This window comes from Pristiophorus japonicus, chromosome 15, assembly GCF_044704955.1.
Source record: "Pristiophorus japonicus isolate sPriJap1 chromosome 15, sPriJap1.hap1, whole genome shotgun sequence".
Classification (NCBI taxonomy): domain Eukaryota; kingdom Metazoa; phylum Chordata; class Chondrichthyes; family Pristiophoridae; genus Pristiophorus; species Pristiophorus japonicus.
In genome coordinates, this window is record NC_091991.1 from 163,279,695 (window position 1) to 163,286,259 (window position 6,565).

The following is a 6,565-nucleotide window of genomic DNA, read 5'->3' on the forward strand; positions in this document are numbered from 1 at the left end:
GCAAACATGACACGAAGGTTCTCAATGGTAGCTGTGGATGTGCTGGATGACATGATTGTACACTCTATCCATTTGGAATAAGCATCCATCACAACTAAGAACATCTTTCCCAGGAAGGGACTTGCAAAGTCGATGTGGATCCTGGATCATGGTTTAGATGGCCACAACCACAGACTCAGCGACGATTCCGCTAGTGCTTTACTAAGCTGCATGCAAGTGTTGTACTGATGCACACATGATTCCAGATCAGAGTCAATTCCAGGCCACCATACATGAGACCTGGCAATGGCTTTCATCATGACAATACCGGGAACCGTGCTATGTAGATCATGCACAAATTTTTCTCTGCCTTTCTTGGACATAACAACACAATTACCCCACATATACAATCTGATTGAATGGATAGTCCGTCTTTGCAACGGATGTAATGTTTGGTCTCCTCACACATTTGCTTGGTATGGCAGACCAATCACAACCGATAATATCGGGTCCTGGCTGATCCAGGTCTTAACTTGTTGAGCCGTGACAGGGGTTCCTTCACTTTCAAAAGCATCCATGACTAACAGTAGGTCTGCCAGTTGTGGCGTTTCCACCTCCGGTGTGGGCAATGACAGACGGCTCAGTGCATCAGCACAATTCTCAGTGCCAGGTCTATGGCAATGATATAATCATAGACAGATATTGTCAGCGCCCACCTCTGGATGTGGGATGATGCATTGGTATTGATACCTTTGTTTTCCGAAAACAATGAAATGAGTGGCTTGTGATCTGTTTCCAGTTCAAACCGAACAGGTACTGATGCATCTTTTTAACCCCATACACACAGGCTAGTGCTTCATTCTCTACCATGCTGTCGGCTCTTTCCACTTTTGACAAACTTTTTGAAGCATATGCAACAGGTTGTTAACTTGTTGGAGCACGCAACCAACTCCATATGATGAAGCATCACAGGCCAATACTAGGCACTTACACGGATCATAATGTACCAGCAGCTTGTTAGTGCAAAACAGATTAGTAGCTTTCTCAAAAGTTCTATCTTGAGATGCACCCCATGCCCAGTTGTCGTTGCCTTTTCTTAGCAGCATGTGCAGTGGCTCTAATAAGGTGCTCAATCTAGGTAAGAAATTACTGACGTAGTTGAGTAGACCAAGGAACGAACGCTGCTCCGTCACATTCTGAGGCTTGGGTGCATTTTTGATGGCCTTGGGTTTCGAGTCCATAGGCCTGATACCGTCAGCAGCAATTTTCCTCCCCAGGAATTCGACTTCCGGTGCCATGAAGACGCACTTCGAGCGTTTCAGTCTGAGTCCCACTTTGTCCAGATGATGTAGAACCTCTTCCAGATTGTTCAGATGTTCAGTGGAGTCACGACCTGTGACCAGTATGTCATCTTGGAACACGACGGTTCTGGAGATGGACTTCAATAGACTCTCCGTGTTCCTCTGAAATATGGCTGTAGCCTAACGAATTCCAAAAGGGCACCTGTTGTAGATAAACAGTCCTTTATGAGTGTTGATGCACGTAAGTTTCTTTGACGTGTCGACCAGCTCCTGTGCCATGTAATGCGACATCAGATCCGGTTTTGTGAACGACTTCCCCCCGGCTAGCGTTGCAAACAGGTCATCAGCCTTCGGTAATGGGTATTGATCCTGTTTCGAAACTCAGTTGATCGTAACCTTGTAGTCTCCACAAATCCTGACAGTGCCATCACTTTTCAACACGGGAACCATGGAGCTGGCCCATTCGCTAAATTCGACCGGTGATATGATCCCTTCACGCTGGAGTCTGTCCAGTTCGATTTCGACCTTCTCCCTCATCATGTATGGAACTGCCTGAGCTTTATGATGGACGGGTCTTGCATCCGCGTCCACATGGATCTGCACCTTGGCTCCCATGAAATTTCCTATGCCTGGTTCAAACAGCGAGGGAAACTTGCTCAGCACTTGAGCATATGCAGTATCCTCCTCCGATGACAAAGCTTTGATCTCGTTCCGGTTCTATTTGATTTTTTTCTAACCAGTTCCTGCCGAACAGCGTTGGACCATTGCCTGGAACAATTCATAATGGTAAATCGTGAACTGCACTATATTACAGCACCTTGATTACTGCACTGCCAATCACCGTTATGAGTTCTTTAGTGTACGTGCGCAAGTTGGCATTGACTGGACTCAGCTTAGGCCTCACAGTCTTAGTATCCCATAGCCTGTCAAATGTCTTCTGGCTCATTATTGATTGACTCGCACCCGTTCCATCGATACCAGCACACCGTTAAGTTTTACATTAATCATTATTGGTTGACTCTTTGTTAGGAATGAATACAATCCATACACCTCCTCCTCTGGTATCTCCGATTGCGTATCTGGATCCACGCTCGACTGGTCATCATCCTCCACGTGGTGTGTTGCAGCATGCTTGCTCAGTTGAGGACACATGCGCTGGAGATGCCCCACTCTCAAACAGCCTTTACAAATATACTTTTAAACCGACACTGATGATGCCAATGATTTTCCCCACAACGCCAACGCGGTGATATCAGATTCATTCCCGTTGGAGGACTTTGAGCAGCCACAGGTTTTGTGTACGCAGTCGGGTAGGCCCTGCCATATGCAGCTCTGCCAAATGACGATACTATCTTGTTTACAGTACTTGCCGAGTTCAGATTTTCAATGATATTTGCTTTAAGCTTTTGTCCGTCGTCATGCATGATTGGGCAATCGTGATGGCCTTGCTCAAATCCAGCATCTCTGCTGCCAGTAGCTTACGCAGGATCACCTCATGGTTGATGCCGATTGCAAAGAAGTCCCGCAGCATGTCTGCCAACGCAGTTTCGAACTTACACGGTCCAGCTAGACGTCTTAGGTCGGCAACTAATTCTGATACATCCTGGCCCTCAGAGCAAACATGCGAATAGAATCGATATCATGAGATGATGATGCCTTCATCTGGTTTGAGATGGTCACGTACCAGAGCACACAATGTTTCAGAGTCCTTGTCCATTGGACTTAAGGGCAAGAGGAGATTCTTTATGAGTCCTTAGATTTTCGGACCGCCAACCGTGAGGAGGACCGCCCGGCGCCGAACTGCGTCTGCCTCTTTCTCCATTTTGTTGGCCACGAAGTACTGGTTCAAGTGGGCTACAAAGTCTGCCCAATCTTCTCCCTCCACAAATCGCTCCAGAATTCCAATTGTGCTCATTTTTGCTTGTGAGGGTTCTTGTTACCTCGTCGCCAAATGTTGTGTATGCAATAACTCAATAGACTGAATACTGTAAACTCTGAACAGGTACAAACCTGGCTCTACTTTATTGGGGCCCAAAGTGATTATATTACAAGATGGCTGGCCTTTTATACATGAACCGGACACACGTGCGCACAGCCCAATGGCCTCCGACAGTGGCGCCACTTGGTGGATAGTAAACCCAAGCATACATACATGACACTTACATGGAATTTACAGCGCAGAAACAGGCCATTCAATCCAACTGGTCTAGGCCGGTGTTTAGGCACCACAGGAGCCTCCTCCCACCCTACTTCATCTAATATTATCAGCCGAAATTAATAATAAACCTCTTTTTACCTCTGCTTTAGGTTCCGTGTACACAGCTTTGAAAGCAATCAACAACAAACTGCATTTATATAGCGCCTTTAACATAGTAAAATGTCCCAAGACGCTTCGCAGGATCCTAATCAGAAAAAATAATCATGTTATGTCCTCAATACATAATTCCCAAAAGCTGAAGCACCACACTCAAGCTTAATGTACGACACAACTCTGGTAACTACAGTCGAATGCTGATAAATGTATGCCAAGAAATGTTATGCTTGAATCATCATTTATATAAACTGCAGATAAATATGGCCAATTTGCAAATCTTTGTATTATAATAGCTTTTTAATTCAATCTAAACAAAAAACAACAGGAATCATTTAACAAGTAACAAGCATTTGGCACAGAACTGATTTGGATTTCTGGAACGTGCTGCATGTCTGGAACAGAAAGCTGGCAGGGGGCTGGGGGACTGGGAGGCTGGGGGACTGGGTGGCTGGGGATCTGGAAGGCTGGGAGACTGCGGGACTGGGAGGCTGGGAGACTGGAGGACTGGGAGGCTGGGGGCCTGGGAAGCTGGGAGACTGGGGGAGCTGGGAGACTGGGGGACTGAAAGACTGGGGGACTGGAAGACTGGGAGACTGGGAGACTGGAAGGCTGGGGGGCTGGGAGGTTGGGGGACTGGGAGGCTGGGGGACTGGGAGACTGGGAGGCTGGGTGACGGAGACTGGGGGACTGGAAGGCTGGGGGACTGGGAAGCTGAGGGACTGGGAGACTGGGGAACTGGGAGACTGGGGGGGCTGGGAGGCTGGGTGACGGAGACTGGGGGACTGGAAGGCTGGGGGACTGGGAAGCTGAGGGACTGGGAGACTGGGGAACTGGGAGACTGGGGAGGCTGGGGGACTGAAAGACTGGGGGACTGGGAGGTTGGGGGACTGGAAGACTGGGGGACTGGGGGGCTGGGGGACTGCGGAGGCTGGGAGGGGGACTGGGGGTCTGGGGGACTGAAAGACTGGGGGACGGGGCGACTGGAGGACTGGGGGGACTGAAAGACTGGGGGTCTGGGGGACTGAAAGACTGGGGGGACTGGGGGGACTGAGGGACTGGGAGGATGTGGATGGTGAGCATGGAGAAACAGAGGATCGGATATGCTTTATACTAGGGCTGATACTACTATTTAAATGTCGTGGCTGGATCAGGAATTCTACAAAATAAGAATTAGTGGAAAGCAGGTTGGTAAATTGGATTAAAATTATTCATGGAGCTGGTATATGTTTAGCTAGAGTCACTGGTCCAAAACATGAAAATCCCATTTGGCACTGTTACCTGAAATTTGGGTATCTGGCATTGGAGAGATTGGCAGAAGAAGTTAATGCTACCTAGAAATCTGTATGAAACTCATGGAGTTACATTTCTCCTTTGTGCTACAGATTGAATATAGACAAATTCAAATAGTCTTTGCACTCAGAGCTAGTAACATTTATTTAATATTTGAATTCATCCTCTTTCCCCAACATCCCCACACAACCTTGTACTGCAGCAGTGAAGAAGCCAGTCAGCTGACTTAGTGGCAGATGAACCTCTGGCGATCATGGGCATTGTAGACAAAAAACGTACAGATTTATAACAACAACAACAACACCAACTTGCATTTATATAGTGCCTTTAATGTAGTGAAACGTCCCAAGGCGCTTCACAGAAGTATTATGAGATAAACAAATTTGACACCGAGCCGCATTAGTAGAAATTAGTGCAGGTGACCAAAAGCTTGGTCAAAGAGGTATGCTTTAAGGTGCGTCTTGAAGGAGGAAATAGAGGTAGAGGGGCGGAGAGGTTTAGGCAGGGAGTTCCAGAGCTTTGGGCCTAGGCAACAGAAGGCACGGCCACCAATGGTTGAGCGATTATAATCAGGGATGCTCAAGAGGGTAGAATTAGAGGAGCGGGGGGAGGGGGGGGCGCGGGGGGGTTGTGGAGCTGAAGGAGATTACAGAGATAGGGAGGGGCGAGGCCATGGAGCGATTTGAAAATAAGGATGAGAATTTTTAAATCGAGGCATTGCTTAACCGGAAGCCAATGTAGGTCAGAGAGCACAGGGGTGATGGGTGAGCGGGACTTGGTGCGAGTTAGGACACGGGCAGCCGAGTTTTGGATCACCCCTACCCTACGTTGGAATAGTCAAGTCGAGAGGTAAAATAAAATGAATGATGGAAACACAATGCAGGTCATCAAAGAAGAAAAATGAAGATCATGTTAAAAAGAAAACTTAATTATGTACAGTAAGGAAATCATATAGCAAACAAATACCTTTTGGGGGGGCTTTTGTCTTCATCAAAGATGAAGGCCTGCCACAGATTTATTTTTGAGAAAAGAGTATTCAGATGCATTGAGCCTGCACTTACTCAGAATGGCCAATCCGACCCTTCCAAACACGATGGGAGAAACAAGTGTCAAAGTGCAATTATTAAATGCAGAGCCTACACGTTCAAGTCCAATTTAAACACACCACTGACGCACCGGAAAAAAGTAGCACTTTTGTCCTGCGGTAAAGCTCAGGTATGTTAGCTCCTAGAATCATATCAATGCTAAGTGCAAAATCATGTTCTACAATTAATTGGCCTCTGTTTGAATTTGGCAACTATTTCATCCTGACCATGAGAATTTAACCTGCGATAATCTGAGAATGTTATTCTAATAACAGTGCTTCAACCTGGCTGAGGTTCCATGTGTGATCTGGTTCCTAATGAATGCAATGCAAGCTCCAGCCACTTCTATTGTGGAAAAGAGTACCTCCGACTAATTAGAGAAGAAAGCCCTGTGTTTGGTGATCTCTGTCTTTTCCTGACACGGACCTTGCTGCAGATGACACAGCCGTTAAATTCCAACACGTGTTGTACATTTTCTTGAACCCAAATGTCAATGTAGCTCATCAGCAAGCCGAGAACTCCTCGGCACAAGTTCCCGCTGTTAGTTTCTCTACTGTGTGTGCTGTAAAATCTGGGGCTGTAAATTGCAGCCTCTC